The sequence below is a fragment of the Cavia porcellus genome, unplaced genomic scaffold, assembly GCF_034190915.1.
Source record: "Cavia porcellus strain 051 isolate PalLab524CR breed Dunkin Hartley unplaced genomic scaffold, mCavPor4.1 scaffold_1, whole genome shotgun sequence".
In the NCBI taxonomy this organism is placed as follows: Eukaryota; Metazoa; Chordata; class Mammalia; order Rodentia; family Caviidae; genus Cavia; species Cavia porcellus.
The window spans coordinates 211,690,897-211,714,299 of record NW_026947484.1 but is presented as its reverse complement, the minus strand read 5'-3'; the positions used below and the strand labels follow the sequence as shown (position 1 = coordinate 211,714,299).

The 23,403-nt window shown below is 37.6% G+C and overlaps 1 protein-coding gene across 1 annotated transcript in view; it reads left to right on the top strand.

The window, feature by feature from the left end:
• Msh2 (mutS homolog 2) overlaps positions 1–23,403 on the top strand; it is an 82,847-nt gene that overhangs the window by 18,791 nt on the left and 40,653 nt on the right. The gene's annotated exons all lie outside the window — the stretch shown is intronic.

The following is a 23,403-nucleotide window of genomic DNA, read 5'->3' as shown; positions in this document are numbered from 1 at the left end:
TGTTTTCAGTTCTTCTGGGAATATGCCTAGAAGTGGAATAGCTGGGTCAAATGGGACTTTTTTTTTTTTTGTCTTTTTTGAGACGGGGTCTCATTATGCAGTTCCGGCTGGCGTTGAGCTCACTTTGTAGCCCAGGCTGGTTTTGAACTCACAATGATCCCCCCACCTCAGCCTCCTGAGTGCTGGGATTATGGGCGTGAGCCATCACGCCCAGCTTTTTCAAATGGGACTTCTAATCCCAGCTTTTTGAGGAATCTCCAGACTGACCTCCACAGTGGTTGCACCAGTCTGTACTCCCACCCACAGTGCAAAATTCATTTTTCCCCTGAAACCTCTCCAGCATTTGTGGTTGGTAGTTTTCTTGATCCTGGCCATTCTTTCTGGAGTGAGATGGAATCTCAGTGTGGTTTTTATTTACATTTCTCTAATGACTAATGATGCTGAACATTTTTTCATGTATTTATTTGCCATTTGTATTTCTTCATCTGAGAACTGTGTATTCATCTCAGATGCCCATTTTTGGATTGGATCTTTGAATTTTGGAGGTCTAATTTTTTTAATTCTTCATATGCTTTAGACAGAAGTCCTTTGTCTGAGGGACAGTTAAGATTTTTTTCCCAATTTGTGGGTTTTCTTTTTACTCTGCTGGAAATTTCTTTTGACATGCAGAAACTCTTTAATAAGACGTGATTCCAGTTATTGATTCTGGGAAGTATTTCCCGTGTGGTTTGATTCTTGTTCATGAATTCTTTATCTACCCCTGTCTTCAAGATTTTTACCTACTTTGTCTTCCAATAGGTTTAGTGTTTCTGTTTTAATACTTAGATCTTTGATCCATTTAGACTTCAGTTTAGTACATGGTGATAGGCGTGGGTCTAGGTTAGGTTTTCGGCATATGGAGAGCCAGTTTTTCCAGCACCATTTATTAAAGAGACTATTGTTTTTCCAGTGAACATGTTTGGCCCCTTCATCAAAGATAAGGTGGTTGAGTTTGTAGTTGTAGTTGTATCTCATCTATCCCATTGATCTTCAGGTCTGTTTTTATTCCAGTAGCATGTTGATTTTATTACAGTAGCTTTGTAGTATAATTTCAAGTCAGGGATTGTGATGCCTCCTGCCTTAACCTTTGCTGCTTAGAATTGCCTTTGCTATTCTAGGTCTCTTTTGGTTCCAGATGAATTTTAGGAGTGATTTCTCTAAATCTATGAGGTATGCTAATGGTATTTTGATTTGGATTGCATTGAATCTATATAACAGTTTTGCAAGAATAGCCTTTTCACAATATTTATTCTTCCTATCCATGAACAAGGGATGTCTTTCTATTTTCTTTTTCTTTTTTTTTTTTTTTTTTTTTAGTACCAGTGATTGAACTAACAACCTCACACTTTTTAAGTCCCTGGCCCAGTCTTTCCATTTTCTGAGGTCCTCTTTGATTTCTTTTTCAGGGTGTTATAATTTTCCCTGAATAGATCTTTACTTCTTTCATTAAATTAATTCCTAAGTATTTCATTTTTTTGGATGGTGAAGGGTGTGGCTTCTCTTATTTCTCTTTCAGTAATTTTGTTATTAGTGTATAGGAATGCTATTGATTTTTGAGTATTGACTTTGTATCCAGCTACACTTATTTATTCAATGGAGTTTTGGGGGTCTTCTATGTAGAATATCATGTCATCTGCAAATAATGACAATTTAACTTCCTGTTTTCCTATCTTTACTCCTTTTATTTCTCTCTCTTGTCTAATTGCCGCGGCTAGTATTTCCAGTACTATGTTGAGTAGTGGTAATAGACATCCTTGTCAGGTGCCTGATTTTAAGTGAAAGGCCTTCAGTTTTTGGCCATTTAATATGATGCTGGCTATTGGTTTGTCATAGATGGCCTTTATCATACTGAGGTAAAGACCATCTATTCCAATTCTCTGTAAGGTTCTTATCATGAATGAGTGTTGGACCTTATCAAAAGCTTTTTCTACATCTATAGAGATGATCATGTGATTCTTATTTTTGGCTCTGTTGGTATGGTGGGTTACATTTATTGATTTATGTATGTTGAATCATCCCTGCATGCCTGGGATGAATCCCACTTGGTCATGGTATATAATCTTGATGATTTGCTGCATTCTGTTTGCCATTATTTTATTGAGAATATTTGCATCTGTGTTCATTAGGGAAATTGATCTGTAGTTCTCTTTTTTATAGTTGGGTCTTTCTCAGATTTTGGTATTAGAGTAGAGTAATATTTGCTTCCAGGAATGACTTAAGAAGAATTGCTTCCCTTTCGATTTCATTGAAGAGTTTGAGGAGTGTCGGCATTAATTAAATCTGCTTTGAATTTCTTGTAGAGTTCCGCAGTGAATCCATTTGGGCCTGGGCTCTTCTTCATTGGTAAGGACTTAATTACATTTTCAATTTCATTAATAGAAATTGGGTTATTCAGCAGTTTTACATCTTCTTGACCCAGCTTTGGTAATTTATATGTTTCTAGGAATCTCCATTTCTTCTGTGTTATTGAACCTCTGAGAGTAGAGGTTTTTGAAATTGGTGTTGATGATCTTCTGTATTTCCACAGAGTCTGTAGTGATTTCACCTTTTTCATTCTTTATTGCATGAATTTGAGTTTTTCTTTCCTTTTTTAAGTAAGGAATTGCTACCTCTGCTTTTGTTTGAGTTCTGTTGTATGAAGAATTGTTTTCCATCCTTTGACTTTGAGTCTGTGAGTTTCCTTTTGGGTTAGATGGTTTTCTTGTAGACAGCATATGGTTGAATGTTGTTTCTTGATCCATTTTGCCAGTCTGTTTCTTGGTGAGTTGAGGCCATTTACATTAGTGGTTATAACTGTTATATATTGGTTTGTTTTTGACATGTTATCTTTCTGCTGTTGCATCTTTACCTTTCCATTCTGTTCTTCAGCTGTTCTTTGTCATGGAAGTATCTTATTTCTCTATCCATTTTGAAGGACAGTTTTGCAGGGTAAATCAGTCTGGGTTGGAAGTCGTTTTCTTTTAGGTTCTGAAATACTTCATTCCATGCTCTTCTTGACTTCATTGTTTGTGTTGAGAAGTCTGCTGTGATTCTGATAGGTTTTCCTTTATAGGTGATCTGTCTTTTTCTCTCTTAACAACTTTTAATATTCTGTTCTTACGTTGGATTTCTGGGATGGTGATTATTATATATCTGGGTGTAGTTTTATTTTTGTTATGGCTATTTGGACTTCTGTATGCTTCACTGATCATATCAGTATCTGTTCTCATGTTTTGGAAGTTTTTAGCTACTATTTCTGTAAATAGTCCCTTGATATCATTTGAGTTGTCCCCTTCTTTTTTATTTATCTCTATCAATCTTATGTTGTTTTTCTTTGCATCATCTTGCAACTCTTGAATTATTTCCTAATTCCTTGTTATTTTTAAAAGATCTTTCCTTTCCTGTTCACTAGCTGCAATCTTGTCTTTGAGGTCTGAAATTCTTTTTTTGGTACTGAGGATCGTACTGACGACCTCGCGCTTGCCAGACAGGCGCTTAAGCCACTGAGCTAAACCCCCAGCCTGAGGTCTGAAATTCTATCTTCACTTTTGTTGAGATGATTTTGCCAACTTTCAATGGAATTTTTGATTTCCTGTTTATCTCTTTGAATCTTCTTCATGAATTGTTTGTTTCTTATATTGTTCATTCAGGGTTTCCGTCTTTTTGCATTGTTCCTCTAATTTTTTTAACTGTGTCTTCTTCAGATGTGTTCAGCAGTTCTTTAATTAACCTTTATATTTCTTCTTTTACATGGAAGGTTATTTCTGATTTGAGTTCTTTAATAGTTTCCCAGAGTTATTTCTTTATTTCAGTTGCTATCATTTCAGACATTTCAGGTATATGGCTTATGTTTTCTTCTATGTACATGGCTTCTAGGTTCTGTTGGGATGGGCTGGAGATCACATTTTGAGATTGCATTTTGGTCTTTTGTCTTGTCATTTTCCTTTATTTCTGAGTTTTGAGCAATGTTCCAGTGCTTCCCCTAGGCGTGTTGGAAATCACCTCTGTGCGCCCTTGGCCCTTGGGATTCATGTGGCCTCGGCTCCGCGATTGAAAGGTCACTAGGCATAGTCCAGTCAGGCCAGTGGAAACGCATAGCATATCTTGACTTTTTTTTTTTTTTTTTTTTTTTTTTTTTTTTTAAGACAGTGTTTTGCTTGTGTAGCTCAGGCAGATCTTGAACTCACTATGTAGCCCAGACTGGCCTCGAACTCCTGATAATTCTCTGTCTCAGCCTCTTGAGTGCTGGGATTGCAGATGTGTGCCATCACACCTATGTTTGTTTTTGAAGTAGGGTCTGGCACATGTTCAGTTTCATAAAGGGTTTGAAAAGGCCTGGTATTAGGTCCTCTATGGATTTCTTATAGAATTCAGCAATGAATCTTTCAGGTCTTGGACTTCTCTCTTTTTTTTTTTTTTTTTTTTTTTTTGGTACCAGGGATCGAACTCACAACCTCACACTTGCTAGGCAGATGCTTAGGCCGCTGAGCTAAATCCCCAGCCCCAGGACTTTGCTTTGTTGATAGGTTTTTAATTACATCTTCAATTTTATTTTTGATATTGGGTTATATTTAGGAGTTTTTATACCTTCTTGATTCAACTTTGGTAATTCGTATATATTTAGGAATCTGTCCATTTCTTCTGTATTTTCCATCTTATTAGTTTTCAAAATGGGTATAGATGATTTTCTCGATTTCTGCAAGGATCTATTGTGATTTCATTCACTTTTTTATTCCTAATTGTGTGATTTGAGGGTTTTCTTTCTTTCTTTTTTTTTTTTTTTGTTAAGTTTGGCTAAGGGTTTGTCAATTTGATCTTATTATTCAAAGAGCCAACTCTTCAATTCATTGATTCTTTGTATTTTTTTTTAGTCTCCAGTGTGTTAATTTCTGCTTTGATCCTTGTAATTTCCTGCTCTTCTTTTTCTTGAAGTTTGAGGTTCAACATTAAGTTGTGTATGTATGTGCTTCTCTGTTTTCCTGCTAAGGGTATTTACTGCTATACATTTCCCTCTTTTTTTTTTTTTTTTTTTTGTCTTTTTCCTTTTTATCGGTACCAGGGATCGAACTCATGACTGTCTGCTTGCAAGGCAGGCGCTTATGCCGCTGACCTAAATCCCCAACCCTACATTTCTCTCTTAAGACTGCTTTTATTTTGTCTCACAAGTTCTGGTACATTATATTGTCATTATCATTCAACTGTAAAAACTGTCTAATTTCTTCTTTAATTTCATCTGTGATCCATTGGTTGTTCAGTAGGGTGTTATTTAATATCCACTTGTTTATGAAGTTCTTCTGGTTTCCTTTGGCATGGATTTCCAATTTCATTGCATTGTGGTCTGATAGTATACATGGGATAATGTCAGTTCCTTTGCATTTACTTAAGCATGTTCCATGAGCCAGTATATGGTCTGTTTTGGAGAATGTCCCATGTGTAGCTGAGAAAAATGTGTTTTGTGATATTGTGGGGTGAAATATCCTATAGACATCTACTAGGTCCATTTGTTCAAAAGTTTGATTTAATTCTAATATTTCATTATTGATTTCTTTGTCTGGTTGATCTGTCCTTTTGTGACAGTGGGGTATTAAGGTCTCCCAATACAATTATATTTGGGCTTATTTGATTTTTCATGTGTGTTAGTAATTATTTCATATAGTTGAGTGTACTGGTATTTGTTACATATATAGTTATGATTGTTACCTCTTTCTCTTGGACTGTTGTTCCCTTTATGAGAATGTAGTGAACTTTTAATCAGTCTTGGGCTGAAGGTATAGCTCAGCAGCATAAGTGCCTCCCTGGCAAGTGTGAGGTTGTGAGTTTGATCCCCTGTACAAAAAAAAAAAAAAAGGCTATTTTTATCTTCACTAGAGTAGCTACCCCAACTTTTTTTTGGTTCCTGTTGTGTGGAATATTATTTTCTATCTTTTGTTTTTTTTTTGAGACAGGGTCTCACTATTGCATTTCAGGCGGGCCTTGAGCTCACTTTGTAATCTACGCTAGCTAGTCTTGAACTCACAACAATCCTCCTGCCTTCAGCTTCCCAAGTGCTGGGATTACAGGCATGAGCCACCATGCCCAGCTGTTTTCTATCTGTTGACTTAATGAATTTATTTTTGAATTAAATGTATTTCTTGCATGCAGAATATTGTTGGATTTTGCTTCTTTTTTTTTTTTATTTAAGGAGAAAAAGAAAAAGGGTACAAGTAATACAAAATTTAAAAAATAAAAAGAAATCACTAGTTAATATATTACATATTCTCATCTTAGAAATAGTTGTTCAAGTTACAAAATTGAAGCATATAAAGTGGACTTTCAAACAGTGAGAGTGCAAACAGTTTTGTTCAATGATCCAAAAAAACTCAGTAATATGGTCATATATCTTATACACTTAAACATATATGCAGTTATAACCTTTAGAGCACTTTCTTTTCTTTTGTACAATAACAATTACACATTTTGGGTTTTATTACTCCCACAGTTCTTATTACTTTTTTTGAAGAGAGTAAAAACAAATGCGACATAACAGAACAGAGTCAGTCAAATCAAAAGGATGGACATAAGAGATAATGTAAAAACAAAATACAAGGTGATCAATAATGGTTACCATACTGCCTCTTGCTATTTTAAGAAGAATTGCCAGTTATAATAAAATTGAACAAAACAGTAAAGAATAAAACCAAAGCATTGGAGACATTACAAGACTTTAAAAGAAGATAATAGTCAACCGGAATGGGCGTCATAATCAATCTTATTGTCTTCACAGTTTTGCCTATACTTTCAAACTTGGTACTATCAAGCAAAGCAGCATAGGGGAAAAATCAGTCAAAACAAGATGGTGAGGGCAATACAGGATTTACTATAATGTATCCTACTATTTTTTATTTATTTTTCCCTTAATTAAAAGGAGAAAAAAGTAAATAATTAAAAAGGGGGGGGGTTGAGATAAAAGAGGGCCTAACAACAGAACAGCGCAGGTCAAAACATAACCATTTAAGCAAAATAGTGCTTCACCACAAGATATCCTGACATAAAAATAGTCACCATAGTGTCTCTTTCCTTGAAATCTTTGAGTATAACTTCGTATACTGTAGCACCAAATATCAAGACACTATAAAACCATTCAAGAAAATGACATTATTTTTTTTTTAAATTTTATTTAAAAGGAAAAAGAGAAAAAACAAAACAAAACAAAGTGGTGTAAGGGTATAAGTACTAGACACTAAAAAAAAAAAAAACAGTAAGAAATCACTAGTTAATAGATTACACATTATCATCTTAGAGATATTTGCTCAAGTCACAGTATCAAAGCATACAAAGTGGACATTCAAACAGTGAGACTGTAAACAGTTGTGTTCAATGATCCAACCAAAAACATTAATATAGTCATCTATTTAACACCCCTAAACACACTTGTAGTTGTATCCTTTAGAGCACTTTTTTTCCCTCTCTTTTTTACAACAAAATACACATTTCGGGTTTTATTACTCCTTAGTTCTTATTACTTTTTTTTTTTTTTGGAAGAGAATAATGTCAAATATGGTAAAACAGAGAATGATATTATTACAGGGTATTTAGAACCAGTTAACAGAAAATGAACAATGGTTTTTGTATAATCTCCTTGTCTATACAAGTTTTTACTTATATTATCATATATAATAAAATCCAATAAGATATAACCTTTTAAGACAGATGGAGACAGAAGAATACAAGTTTGATGGGACTTCAAAACAAAATGATACTAAATCAGCACTGGCTATTATGATGTCTTGTTTTCTCCAAAATAGCTGTTGCTACCATCCAACCTTCTCTGCCTCATTTCTGTTGAGATCTTTTTCTCTCGTTTGTTGTCAGTTTGTCTTCTTCATTTTGCTTTCTGCTCCATTCATTGTGGCCTCTCTGCCACTATTTCTGGAATCTTGGTATTTTTCTTTTTTAGAATATCCTGCAGTATTCTCTGTAAAGTTGAATTGGTGGTTGCAAATTCCCCTAGTTCCTCTTTATCCTGGAAGCACCTTGTTTCCCATCAATTTCTAGGGACAGTTGTGTAGGATATATCAATCTTGGCTGGAGGTTATTATCTTTCAAAGCTTGAATTATTTCCCCCCACGCTCTTCATGATTTGATGGTTTGTGCTGAAAAGTCTGCTGTAATTATGATGGGTGTTCCCTTGTAAGTGATCTGTTTCTTGTCTCTGATGGCTTTTAATATTCTGTTCTTATATTGGATTTCTGGAATTTTGATTATTATATGCTTGAGTGTAGCTCTGTTTGGGTTGTAGGTTGCTGGGGTCCTGTATGCCTCATACATCCGAGTATCTTTACCTTTTGCTAAATTAGGGAAATTCTCTTGGATTATTTCTGTGAATAGCTTTTGTAGTCCATTTGTTTGTGTCCTTACTTCTTCTTTTATGTTGTTAATTCTTAAGTTATAGATCCTCTTATCATCTTCTAGCCTTTGTATTGTTGCTGTTAGTTTTTTTGTTATTTTTAAGAAGTTTTTCATTTCATGCTCCCATATTACAAATCTGCCCTCCAGTTTAGATAATCTATCCTTAGTTTCTTTCAAACTGTTATTCCAGTTTTCGAGAGTTTTTAGTTTCCTGGTACTCTCTTTGAACCTGCTTCACGTATTCTATGTTTTCTCTATTTTCTCCATCAAACAATTCTCCCCTTTTTTTCCTCTTCTTCCATTCTACCATCTGTTTTTTCTTGGGCGGTGCTTAGCATTTCTTTAACTATTCTACATATATCTTGCTTTAGGCTGTTAATAACTTCATTCCTGAACTCGTCTATGAGGCTCTGGAGATAGTGCTTTATGTCTATTGGTGCTGTGTCTGATATTGCATATTTCTCAGGATTGGGGACCGAGGACCCTTTCTTGGTGCTCCCTCTTCCCATATTTTTTGTTCCTTTTATTCAAGCGAATATAGGAGGCCCAGTGTCTTTCTTTGTCAGTTACAGTTTGTTTGAATTGCGCCGGCTAGGTGTTCCTGCCCACTGCAGTGTACCAGGGAGCCTATGGACCTGGGCAGCCTATGCTGGGCCTGCCCCTCCAGGTCAACCTCCAGGTGCTGGGATCTGGTTTGGGCTAGCCTACTGGGTCTTAGTCAGCGGCATGACGCAGGCCAGGCATTGCCCACCAATCCCGCTTGAGAGGGGAATATGTGACTGAAGTCACTGCAACAACCTATTCTGGCTAGTCTGCCTGGTCCCAGTATGTCCTTTGCTGAAGCCTCCTACTCTAATGGAAGGGTCCCTGATCCGCTCTCTCACCACAGGTCGGTGCAGGGCTCCTGGCCAGTCCCGCTCTCAACTCCATTCACCGCTTCCCACTCTCAGAGCTTTTGTACCTCTCTCCTTGCCACACCGATTGGGACGCAGCAGCAGCACAGCTTCCAGTGGCGCGGGATCCAGCTTCTGCGCTGAGACCTTATCTGTTCCTGTTATATCACTGGGATTGCATTTCCAGTTGGTTTTACTTAGTTGAGTTCATTCCTAGGTCGGCAAAGTATATCTCCCCTTGCTTAGGATTTCTTGCCCGGCACCATTCCTGGATTTTAAGTGCCAGCTTGTGTCTTTCGATTTGTGAATTGAAACCATTAACATTGTTATGTATTGACTTACCTTATCATGTTATTTTCCTGTTGTTGGCTCCCCCATTGTATTCTCATCCCTCTAATTGTTTGCCTTCCCTGGTGGATTCCTTCTGTTAGGATTCAGTGGTCTGTAGTCCTTATTATCTCTTTCTAGAATGTGCTTCAGAACATTTTGGATTTCTGGTTTGGTGGTAATAAATTTCCTCAGATGTTCTTTTTCATGCTAATGTCTTATTTCTCCATCAATTTTGAAAGATAGTTTTGTGGGGTGCATCAATCTGGTTTAAAAGTTGTTTTCCTTTAGAATTTGGAATACTTGAGGCTTTCCCTGACTTGTGAGTTGATGCTGAGATACCAGTTGTAATTCTGATGGACTTTCTTTTGTAGTAGATTTGTTTCTTTTCTCTAACAGGTTTTTGGATTCTGTCCTTGTGTTGAATTTTTGGGATCTTGACTATGATATGCTGGCTGTAGATTTTTTTTTGATCATTGCTAATTGGATTTCTGGATACCTCATTTACTTTGCATGTCAAATTCTTTCTCTACCAGTAAAGTTTTCTGTCGTGATATTTGTGAACATGTTTTTAATGTCATTTATGGTATCTCCTGCTTGTTCATTGACTCCAGTTAACCTTGTTATTTTTCTTTGTGTCATGTAGCAGTTGCTGGATTGATTTCTCAAAACCAGCAAGGGACCTTGAGAAATCTTTTCCTGGCTGTCAACTGCAAACCTGTGTTCATTATCTAAGATCCTATCCTCAGATTGGCCTAATCTTCAAGTATTTTCAGTGGAGTTTTTATTTTCCTGAATATCTGCTTGAATCTGTTTTATGGACTTGATTTCTTTCGTATGTAGAACTTCCATAATTTGCTTAAGATTATCTTTTTTTTTGTTTGTATCTGCTCTAACATCCCCAAGCATGCTTTGTATTTTGGTAATCTCTAGTTATCTGTGAGATTATTTCTGATTTCATTTTTTCCAAAGCCTCATTCAATTGCTTTGTTTCAGAGAGACTTGATAGGGCCTTTCAGGTTGTCCTACCTCATTGCACCCTCAGTTTGCCTTTGTTTAACTGGATGTCTGACGTTGCGTTTTGCTTGTCTTCTCATTTTATTTTTTGTCTTTTTTTTTAGTTTAATTCCTAGGGTGATGTTTGTAAGTTGCCTATCGTGGGTTGCTTTATTGCCAATTTTTAGGACCCTTAGGTGATGACTACTTCTCCAAGGTATCTTCCAGGTGTAGTTGGTTTTGGGGTTTTGAATCTATTGGAAGATCTTAGCTCTTCAATTTGTTGGAAGAATTGTTACTTGTTTGGCCCGGTTCCTGGTTCTTTGGCACTGTGCCACTGTGTTTTCTGTGACCCTTAGTCTCAGTCATGGATATTAGGACCAACAGCCGTTTAGAACAATTATGTCAATTTTGGCTGTAGTGATACCAATAGCATCAAACATAGCCTAGAAAACAAACTGAGCTAACCCTTAATTTGCCACTTTTAACTGTATGAACTAGATTTGTGATTATATAACAAAATGTAAAACAAGCCAGACAATTATGTAAGTCCATAATGTGTAAATTTTGCTCTTGGGGTTAAAATTTAAAATGAGTTAGGAAGAAAATAGAGAAGGGAAGAAGAGAAAGAGATTAGAAGTAAGATTGGAGGACAAAGTGGGGATAATGCCATCTTGGGAAAACTGGTGCAGAAGACTGAAGGAAAAGGGAGATGGAAGAGATAAAAGGAAGAACAGAACAGAATCACATCCTCGAAGAATTTAGGAACCACTTTCACATTCATATGTAAACAGTGAAGGAGAAAGAGACATGAAAAAACAAACAAAAGAAAAAGAAAAACAAATAGTTCACTTTAAGGATTCTCTGGTTTCCCTAGTAGACAACTTGTGGAGACAGAGTCCCAAATTGTGCCACTCTGTCCCAAGGTGCCACTAGCTACCTCCTCCTTCACTGAGGTGTTTCTTTTGCTTTCTCTGTGGACTTCCGTTCACACTTGAGATTCTTCTTGGGTCCAGGGGACCCACTCCTTTCTTTGTCTTCCTCATGATGCTGTATTCAGCATCTAGATGGTGACTCTAGAGAGGCTGTTTTCTCCGCAGCTTACTGCTCTGCCATCTTCCCAGAAGTTCCCCTATTCCTCATTATTTGAGAAAGGATTTAAGGTGACCTAAATCTTTGATTTCATTCCCAGTACTAGGGCAAAAAAAAAAAAGAATTCCTTGAAAATGAGAAATAAAAGAAAAAGATAAGTTTCTGTTATCCTAATGTGACAAGCATTTGGATATTTTTGAGTCTTTAGATACAAGTTTTCACACTTTTTTCTTTTTTGTCTGTTTCTTTCTTCCCTCCCTCTCTCTGCCCCTTTCCTCTTTGTCTGTCTGTCCTTCTTTCCTGTCTGTCTGCCTGCCTGCCTGCCCTCCCTCCCTCCTTTCTCTCTCTGTCTCTCTGTCTCTGTCTGTCTTTCTATTTGTCTGTCTGTCTCTCGCTTGCTCTCTCTCCCCTACTTAGTGAACCCAGGGCCTCACATGTGCTAGACAGATCTCTGTCTCTGCTTAGCTGGGATTATAGGCATGTGCCACTTTGTCCATCTCTAAAACTTAAATGCAGCTTTATAGTATATTTTAGAACACAAATCCTAAGTATGTATTTGAATTTTCAAAGTGAAGAATCTTTGCAACAACACAGAAGTCAAGAAACAACACAGCTAGCACTCCCCTCACTTCACAGCTGGTTCCCACCCCTCCTTATCCTCACTCCAGGAATATTTACTGTCTCTATTCTGGCAGTAGATTGATTTGTTGTGCTTGTTTTCTACCTTTGTATGAATGTAGTCATTTTATGTAGTACACTCTTGCTTTAGGGTGGGTGGGCTGGCTTTCTTTTTTTCTTTGTTTGTTTCCTTTTTTGAAACAGACTCACCATGTAGCTCAGGCCTTTAATTCACTGTGGAGCTCAGCTTGGCCTTGAACTCATGGCAGTCCTCCTCCCTCAGCCTCCCAAGTGTTGGATTATGGGAATGTGCCACCATTCCTGATTAGTATAGTTTTATCCTTTATCTTTTCCCAGTATATGCTTACCTTGTCATAAGAACTTTCTGGTGTCGCTGTTTGTCTTCGTATTTAGCACTTTGTATACAAAATAGTTTGTTCACTGGATGTACTTTCATTCACAGTACCTAGCCTTTTTCAATTTTGGGTTATGTTAGGGATCTTACTGTGAATCTAGTGTTTTCCAGTTGGTAAACATTGCCAAAATGAATACAGAGAGTTAACATTTTTATGGGTTGATGTGTAGTCATTCAAAAATGATTTGAATACTGATGGCATATGAAAGCATAACAATCTTTTGACTGTTTGGCAAGATGTCAGGCAAAAGTAGTTAATATTATAAGAAAGTATACAAATAATTATCATAAATGTTGGTCTTCTGGATTTCAGATATTTGGAAAGCTGTCAGGCAAACAGTCTGTATTGTAAGATACTGTGTACATTATTTCAAAGTGAATGTTCAGTCTGTGCATTTTGAAGAGCCTTACAATAAAAATAACTCACAAGGTTTGTGAATTTGGGCTATGTCAGCAGTGAATAGAAAATGCAGAAGTTACAATTCTTTTTTCCCTTTTTTTTTTTTTTTTTGGTCTTTTTCTTTTTTTATCAGTACCAGGGATCAAACTAACGACCACACACTTGCAAGACAGGCGCTTATGCCGCTGAGCTAAATCCCCAGCCCCAGAAGTTATAATTCTAAGGGTGACTTTCTAATAACAGATTTGTTGAGGAAGAAGAGATTTAATGACTCAGTAAGAAATTGGAGTTGATCAAATAATTCAGATAAGGTAATTCTTATTAATTCACTGGTGCTGGGCATTAGATCCAGGGTCTCTGCTCTACCACTGATTACATTCCCAGCCTGTTATTTTTCTTTCTTTCTTTCTTTCTTTCTTTCTTTTTTTTTTTTTTTGTCTTTTTCTTTTTTATCGGTACCAGGGATTGAACTCACGACCACACACTTGCAAGGCAGGCGCTTATGCTGCTGAGCTAAATCCCCAGCCCCCTGTTATTTTTAATTTTAATTGTTCACAAATAAGTAATTGGATATGTCAGAATTTTATAAAGATCAGCAGGACATGAGTGCAAGTCTCTTCCCCATGTCTCCAGCTCTTGTGTTCCTTCCTCTGGGTCTGCGTTGTGTGGCTTCTGGGGCACATACATTTCTTGGTGTACCCTTGGTGAGTTAAGGACCCCTACCCTGGGAGCTTCTTCAGTATCTTCTATTGAAAGTTTGTGCCTGAACAAACAAGCGTTGTGTATCACAGCTGTATTTTTAATTTTTAAAGGAAATGATGGGTAACTTAAAAGACTTTAAAACTATAGGTTGTTGGGTTCCTTTTTTTGTTGCTTTGTTTTGTTTTGGTTTTTGAGACAGGGTCTTGCTGCATAGTTGAGGCTGCCTTTGTATAGTCCAGACTGGCCTTCAGCTTTCAGCAGTGCTCCTCCTTCAGCCTCCCAGTGCTGGGACTCTAGGTGTGTGTCACCGCGCACAGCAGTCATTGGGTTTCTTTCATTTGGAGCATGAGACAAGTGTCAGTAGTCCCCTTGTATGTGTTTAGACCCATCAGAAACCTGAGCTGTCACTCACATTACGCACTATAATCAAAGTACCAAATGATTCAGAAGGCAAGCTGTTAAAATTAGGTGTTTTTCCAGAGGGTAAGTAAAGATTACTTTTACGCAAGACTGTAATTTCCAAAATCTTGTGGTTTTGTTGTTTTTGTTTAGTTTTGTTTGCTTTTACAGTGTTGGATTGAACATAGGGTCTGATGCATACAAGGTAGTTACTGTATTTCTTAGCTCTACCCTGTCCTAAATCTGGAAGTCTTACTAGACTTACATATTAGAAATTAATGCCTGGGAGGGTAGCTTTATGAATCCTAATTTCATCTGTTTATTACCCCACCCTGTAGGGAAAGAGGAAATAATTTTTTTTATTTTGATGATAATATTTTTGGTGGGTCTGATACCAGATTTGTTGCAGTAAGAAACCCTGTAATTTTTTTAGGCAATGTGTTAAAATTCTACAGAGTAGAAAGAAAACATAACTGATACCTTTACACATGCTGTTTGGAAAGTGCACTTGTTTTAATCCTCCTGTCCAACTTTACTTGTGGTGCCTCCTGCTTCTAGTTTAAACCATCCTGGGAGTTCCGGAGATAAGTGTTTAGATTTATCTTCTTTTAAGATTATACATTAAGTCAAGTTTTCCTGTTTCTTTTTGTCTCTACTGGGGACAACCCTGGGTCTTCACATTGAGCCATCTCCCCAGCTCATTTAAAATTTTTTATTTTGAGATAGTCTCCTTAAGTTGCCCAGGCTGATCTCAAATTTGGAATCTACCTGCCTGAGCCTCCTCAGTGCTTGGAATTACAGACATAGGCCCCTACAACTGATTTAGAGGTCTCTTTGTTTTACCCTGTTACAGTTGGAAGAATTAATTTTAAGACATGAATTTTACTTTAGAGAAAACAGTGATCTCTCTTTCTCTGTCTCTGTCTCTGTCTCTGTCTCTTTTTGTACTGGGGATACTAGCCTGTGATAGGTTCAGGAATAATGATGAAAATGTAATTGTGTACCTTTTTTTGTGTGTTGTTTTGATTTTTAAGATAGGGTCTTGATAGGAAGTTCAGGCTGGTCTTGAATTTATAATGATACTCCTGCCTCAGCCTCCCAAGTGCTGGGTTTATAGGCATGTGCCACTATGTCTGACTGAAAATGTAGTACTTTTAAACCTAGTGCTGGCCTTGAACTCCTGTCTGTGAGTTTCCTTAGCTTCTCTGTCCAGTTTTCATGGGAGAGACAGTGGTTTGCCGTCCATTGATGGGGATCATAGAATTTCATACCCCGTGACACTTTGTCATATTACCCTCTAACTTTTTCACATTTTTCCTCAATTAAAAATTTCTGGAACCTGAGGCAGCAGGAGCATGAGTTCAAGGCCAGCTGAGACTGCATAGTGAGACTCTTTTCTGAAATACCGAACAGAACAAAAGATTCTGGAGAAGATACTTAGACACAGTACCTATCTGACCCTTTACATTCTTGTGCTGCCAGTTCTTACAGTTGCTGATGTTTCTTATTTCATGACCATTATAATGTTCAAACCTGGCTTTTATTTTATTTTTCTGAAAGTGTTAAGGTATTCTCTGCCTCTAAGCAGATGATTTTTGTCCTTAGTGTAAAGGAATAGCATGAGTAGAGACCAGCTGAGACTGGGCGTGTGTAAAGGTTACATGGCATGGAATTTATTGTGCCTGGATGCAGGCAGACAGAGGGCATAAAGGCCATCTGTAGGGAACAATGAAGCAAGCTTTTTTTTTTTTTTTTTAAAGGAGGCAAGGGACATTAGGTGGAAAGATGTTAGTAAACCTCAGTGGTCAGAGTTCTTTGGATGTGTCTTGCCTCATTGGCAAAGTCCTTGAGGTGTCTGCTGTAGATGTTTGGGTGTCTTCAGGTGTCTGGGTGTTGGGGAGATTCCCTGCTCAATTTTGTCTCTTTTGCAACATCCTGTGTTTGCTGAGGGCAGCCGTGGTACTGAGCTAAGATCAGTGCCTCTGCTGGCAGACAGGTTGGGTACTTTGGGAATTGTGTCCAGATTGAGCTTATGTTAATTGTTATGTATCTGTAGTAGTTCTTTATGTTCTGACTCCTTAGAAGAAATACTTTTTTTCTTTCCATATCCAGTCTTTCGTTGTAGTTATTTTTCCCTATTTCTTGTCTGCTTAAATTTTCCCCAGTGTATCGGGTCCTGATCTAGATCCCCAATCTCCCAAACGAGGGTACAGCAAAGGCTTAAATTAAATGAGGCAAGTGGTACGATTTTAGGACTCTAGGAGGGTCATAACTCTTTAGCTAAACTTGAGACTCTGAGAGCTAAGACAAAGACTTCTCTGGACCACCCATATTTATTAGGTCAAAACAAAGGACGGGGACATGCAGGAAATGAGCAGGAACTTGGAAGTCACTTGAAAGACTTTTCCAACTAGTAAATGCCAATTTAGGAAAACGTCTTATCTCCAAGGTGACATTTATGGTATGAGTGGGACTGCAGGAGTGAAATTCCTTTCAGCTGCAGTCTCTATATACATAATTAGTGTTGGAGCCAAGGTGTCCACAGCTGTGACCGTATCTTGCCCTTTGAGGTATCTCTGGCCTCACAGGCACTACAGGCCTCAGCCAGGACCAGTGATTCATAGAGGTTCACTTGCTATGAATCAGTTCCCATCGCCAGGCAAGGGGCTGAGGCCTGGGGCAGACTGACAGATAAACACAGAAAGCTAATTAGTTAATTTTAAATCCTACTCAGAGCTGCTTTGTAGTAGTCTCCAACACCAGTGCATCCTGTACTTTTCTTTTTTTTTTTTTTTTATTTAAGAGGAAAAAGAGAAAAACACAAAACAAACCAAAGCGGTGTAAGGGTACACGTAATACAGAACTACAAAAAAAAAAAAAAAAAAAAAAAACAAAACAAAACAAAACAAAAAAAAACATAACAGTAAGAAATCACCTGTTAGTAGATTACATATTATCATCTTGAAAATAGTTCCTCAAATCACAGTGTCAAAGAATACAAGGTGGACATTCAAACAGGGAGACTGCAAACAGCTGTGTTCAATGATCCAAAAACATTGATATAGTCAGCTATTTAACACCCCTAAACACACTTGCTGTTATATCCGTTAGAGCTCTTTTTCTTTTTTTTTTTTTTCCCTCTCTTTTTTACAACAAAATTTACACATTTTGGATTTTATTACTCCTTAGTGCTTATTACTTTTTTTGGGGGTGGGAAAGAATACAGTCAAATATGGCAAAACAAAGCTGTCAGTCAATACCAAGGATAGACATAGCACATGGTGTAGAACAGAGTACAAGTTTATCAACAATGGTTATCAACGTTGTCCCTTGTTTCCTTAAAAAGAATTGTCTATCTCATTAGATATTATAAAGTTGGACAAAACAGTAAAGAACAAGACCAATAAAACTTAGGCATTGTAAACATTACAGGACTTCCAAAGAAGACAATAGTCAAACCAGAATGGGTATCTTAGTGAATCTTATTGTCTTCAAAATAGTTGCCTATGTCTTCAAACTTGATACTATCATATAGAATGGAACAGAGTCTAATCAGTCAAAACAAGATCGTGGGAGTACTACAGGACTTCAAAACAAGTTAATAGGAAATCAAAAAGTTACTATTTATATATCCTAATTTTTTGAATTTTTTCTTTAATTAAGACAAACATAAGAAATGACTAAATAATTTTTTTAAAACAATAAGGGGGAGATTGAGATAAAACAGGACATAACAATATAACAATAGAGGTCACAGCATGACTGTTTCAACAACCTAGTACTTCACCACCATATAACCTGACTTAATAGTAGTTACCATAGTGTCTTTTTCCTTGAAATATTTGGATAAAACTTCATATACTCTAGCTTCAAATATTTTCATATCAAGAAGCCCAGAATAAAGCCTTTCTAATTAATGAGTGAAAACTTTATAAGGCTTCAAGGTCACCTAATGGGGAATCATGATTACCACATATTTTTATATATTTGAATCATTACTTACATTAGGGAAACTATTCGGTATTCACACATGCGAGATTGATTTATTTCACTTATGAGTATGGTCTCAAGCTGCGCCCATTTATTGATAAATATCTCAATGTGATCCTTCTTTATAGCTGAATAATACTCCATTGTATAGAAATACCACAACTTTTTTATCCATTCCTCAGTTGATGGACACTTGGGTTGTTTCCAAGATCTGGCGATTACAAATTGTGCTGCTATAAACATAGGTGCACATATATCACTGTGGTATGATGCTTTCAGTTCTTCTGGGAATATGCCTAGAAGTGGAATAGCTGGAATAAATGGGATTTCCTACATCCTGTACTTTTCTCCCTTAAAAGTCTCTGCCATTGTCTTCCCTCAGCCCCCAAAATATTTTCTTCCAAGGCCTATTTTTGTATTCGTAACAGTCCCAGATTATATAGGCAAGTGAAGTACTCTTAACTTGAAGATCCTCAACTGTCATAGGAATTCCTTCCTTTCTTATTCATATAGCACTCTATTGTGTGTCTCAGTTGTTGTTCAGCCCTAATTATTAAAATGGCCCTAATTATAACATGCTTGTCTGTTTTAATAGATAATAGTCTTTGACAGCATGTCTCTCTTAAATCTTGTCATACTGTCTTTTAATATTCCACAGGTCAAGCACAATATCTGGTACTTAATGTACACATGAGTTGTTCTCACTGCATTAGCCCATATGAAGAGTAAAGAGAATCAAACATTTGTTCACTTTTTTTTTTTAAGTGGTATAGGGGTTTGTTAGCTAAGAAATAGAATACAGGCCTTCCAGAGAGAGGCATGCTACAGTTTGGAGCTCGGAATGGTGCCTGCTTTTGTTGGTGGGAATGTCAAGTTGTGAATCTGTAGGAATTTGTGTCTTGGTCTTCACTGACAGAAAGGTAATAAGTAGTCCATTTCACAGGTGAAAGGCATGAACCCCATTAATTTTTTAGATGGATGATCTGAGATGTTTGGCTAAAAGCACTCTTTGAACTCTGAATTAGTTCCCTTACCTTATAATCAGGTTTCTGCTCTCTAGTTTCTCAGTGATGCTAATTTATGGATTTGAAATGTATTTAAGGGATTTTGGGTGTTATGAGGCTGGAAGAAATGAAACTTAAACAAATCTAGGGTAATCCCAGTGCACAGGAGACTGAGGCAGTAGGAAGGTTGGGAGTTGGAGGCCAGCTGGGGTTGCATAGTGAGTTATCTGTACTACAAAGTGAGACCTTGTCTCAAAAAACAAAAGAATAAACAGAAAACCCTCTCCAAATGTGGGGAATACAGATAAGGGTAATTTTGGGTAATTTTGTGTCCCAAGCTACGCACTTTTTTTTTTTTTTTTTTTTTTTTTTTTTGGTGCTGGGGATCGAACTCACAACCTCGTGGTTGCCAAGCAGGTGCTTACACTGCTGAGCTAAACCTCTGGCCCCCACACTCTTCTTAAACATGTAGCTTTTTAGTTATGATTTTCCTTGCCTTCTATCTTTGTTTCTTTTACCCGGCTGCACTCCTGCTTCCTTGATCTCTTATTCTCAAAGGCTGAGAGCCCATTTTCTTTCTTATAGCTGCTTTAAGATGAGAAAGGGTATTGATACTGCCCAGCCAGATATCATAAGTCTCCCCATGCCTGATTTAAAGGGGACAGAGGAGGTGGGTTTGGGTTCTGTTGTTTGAACCATCATCTTTTCATATTTTGTCTTATAGTATGGTATATTCATGGTGGTAAATATAGTGGTATATTTTATCTTATAGTATGTATATACATCTGTAGTCCCAGATACATTTGCTATAAGCAAAGTCATAGTCCTGACAGCTCTTACTGCCTGCTGCTGGCTCACCAATAGAAAATGCCACTGGGTGGGGTCCAAGAAGGTTCCCAAAGTGGAGGAGGAGAACCTAACTAACCCAGCCTGTGGAATAAGTTGCAACTTTGCTGACTCCTGTCACAGAAGAATTATCAAAATGCTTCGGTGGACGCAGTCAGAAATAGCATGCCCTCAGGAGAAGGTGCCAAGTCAGACATGTGTTACTGTAGTTCTGGCTACTGCACCAGTGCTCAGCCTTGTGAATATGCTGTCACCTACTCACAGGCAGCTCTTCTCGCTGTGGGGGATCTGGAAGGGTAGGGTTTAGAAGCAGCTGAATGTTGATTTTAAAAAGACCCAAAGATTCATGACAAATTTTGTTGGCGTGTTAGGGATTAACTGACCCTACAAATATTTATCTTGTATTATAGTCAATCTGCAAATTAATGTTGCATCAAATTGTGTACAGCTGAGAAGCTTACTTGAGTGACATTGATAAGTATACTATGTTATGCCAACAGTTAACTTTGATACTTCTATAATTGAGATTTAAAAGTGGTATTGTCATGGAAACAGCAGAATCTTTTTTCATTTACTTTTTCTTCTTTTAGTCAGAAACAAACTGACACTGACTATTTTGGAAATGGTATGCTAAATAGACTTGCGAAACTGGAAATTTACAGTGTTAGGCTTTTTATGCTATCTGGACCAAAGACAGAGGAGACAGTGAGCATTGTTTTGCACTGTTTTTTAGAAGCTTTTTTCCCCTTTATCTCTTACTAGAACTTTATACAGTAAATGAAAATTATGTAACTACTTAATGTTCCTTCTTTGAGGTTAGTTTCTGAGAACTGACCAATTAAGCTTGGCATCATAGTCCTTTGAATATCCCAGGTATTTTGTTTCAAATTTGGGGGTTTAGGAAATAGAGAAGGTTGATGATTGTTTCTGAAGTTTATTAGAAAGTGAATTTTAATATCATATATATGAAGTCCACTGTGGAAAAAGAATTTGCTCGCAGAAAAGAAGTTAAACAGCTCAAGATAAAAAGATTTGTTTGATTAAAGCATATAAATCATTTGGGACCAGATTGGCTATCTTTAAAACCTGTTAATAGTACACTTGTAAACTCAACCAGCACTCGGGAGCTTGAGGCAGAAGGATCTCTGCAGGAGCTCAAGGTCAGCGTGGGCTGCATAGGAAGACCTGTGTTAAAAAACCAAAAAAGAAAAATAGAAAAGAAAGAAAACTAGTTGATACAGAGAGGCTATCTCTGTGCCTGGTTTTGGAGAAATAAGACTGAGATGGAAAATAGTATTTCGGGGCTGGGGATTTAGCTCAGCGGCATAAGCGCCTTCCTTGCGAGCAGGCAGTCGTGAGTTCGATCGCTGGTATCGATAAAAAGGAAAAAGAAAAGAAAATAGTATTTCAGTGTAAAGGGGTCCTCACTCTGTGGCGGTACTTAGCAGTAGTATCTGTGCTTTGCTGGTTCTTTAGAACCTCCTCCCCTGTCCTTTGATCTGAAATTTATCAAGGACTTTTCCTTTTTCCCCTTTTTTCAGTGTCGGGGGTTAAACTCTGGCCCTTTGCAACGAACAGTATCCTCAACCTTTTTGATTTTTATTTTGTTATTTTGGGATTGAGTCTTGCTAAATTGCACAAACTAGAAACTAACCTCAAACTTGTGATCCTCCTGCCTCTGCTCTTGAGCAGCTATGATATAGTATTGCCATAGTCCCTAGAATTCTGATGATTTTGGTGCTGTTGAAACCCTCTCAGAGCCAGAAGCTTAGCTAGGAATAAATGTGTGATTTGACTCTAATGATGCTGTGTGTGTGTGTGTGTGTGTGTGTGTGTGTGTGTGTATGTATGTAATTTGTAGGACATTGAGGTGTTCTTAAGCACTAAATCCTTTAATAATAATAATAATAATAACTTCCTCCTTCTCTTTCTTTTTCTTTTCTTAATTTATTTCAGTCAGAGTATTGCTGTATAGTTTAAATTGGCCTTGAGTTTGCTGTGTAGCCCAGGCCAGTCTCAAAACTTCACAGGGATTCTCCTATCTCAGCCTACCCCTAGCATCCTGAGTGCTGGGATTACAGGCATGCCCGATTATTTTTGTTTTTTGAGACAGGATCTCACTATGTAGTTCAGGTTGGCCTTGAATTTACTATGTAGTCCCAAGTGGCCTAGAACTTGTGATCCTTCTGCCTTAGCCTCCTGAATGCTGGGATTACATACAGGTGGATACTGTGATGACCAGACTTAAAATTTTTCTTTTTGATGTTTGTTTACATTCCTAGCAGCTGGTTCACAATCCAAGCTTGATAGCACATTAGCACTGGGGCTTGAGTTTAGGGTCTCATGCATGGCAGATTCAGCCGCTGGGCTACATCTCTGGTACAGTGAGATAAGCTCTTAGGGCAGAATGAGAGGTATGCATCGCTCACTGCTCCTGTCACATGAAACTGCTAGGATTGTAAACTCTCACCTTCAGTAATGAGTTAGAGGCAGAGGTTAACGTGAAATAAGACAGTTTATTTGGAGAGAAGATGTAAAAGAAATAAGATACACAGGGGCTGGGGATTTAGCTCAGCGGCATAAGCGCCTGCCTTGCAAGCAGGCAGTCGTGAGTTTGATCCCTGGTACCGATAAAAACGAAAAACGAAAAAAAAAAAAAAGATACACAGCTACCCTCAGAGAGTAACATCAGAAGTGGTAGATTTTTGTTTGCAGCTCCTTTTTATATGGGACACATGATCTCTCCCAACCCCTATGTGGGCACGTAGAAATTGTCACCGTCTGGCTGTCTTTGATCGTTACCAGAGCACCTCTGTCTACATTCTTTCTGGCCATTGGATTTCTTCCAGTCCCTTTGTGATGGATAAGTGTAGAAGGGGAGCCTTATGGAAAGGTAACTTGGAGTTAATGATTAAGTAAAGGGGACCTGTGTGTTTTATATATTGAGGAGTCCTTAGTGGCTGCCCTTCTCTGCATTTTATCAAGTAGGGCTGGTTACCATGGCCTTTCTTGTTTCTAGCTATATCCCTGTGTTGCCTGTCACTCTTGCTAAATTGTTAATTGTGTTACCTGGCACCTTCACAGATCTGATATGTCTCTCACTACCTTTGCCTTTCTAATTATTGGAATGTTAACTGCAGAGGCAAAAAACTGCCCATTGTAAGATTTCCTGTTAATTTCTTCACTAAAACTTAACGAGATCCTATTTTATCATTTTTCTTGCCTATGACCCTGCCCCTACAGTCTCATTAAATTGCCCAGACTAGCCTTGAACTTGAATCCTCTTGCTTCAACCTCCATGTAGCTGGGATTATA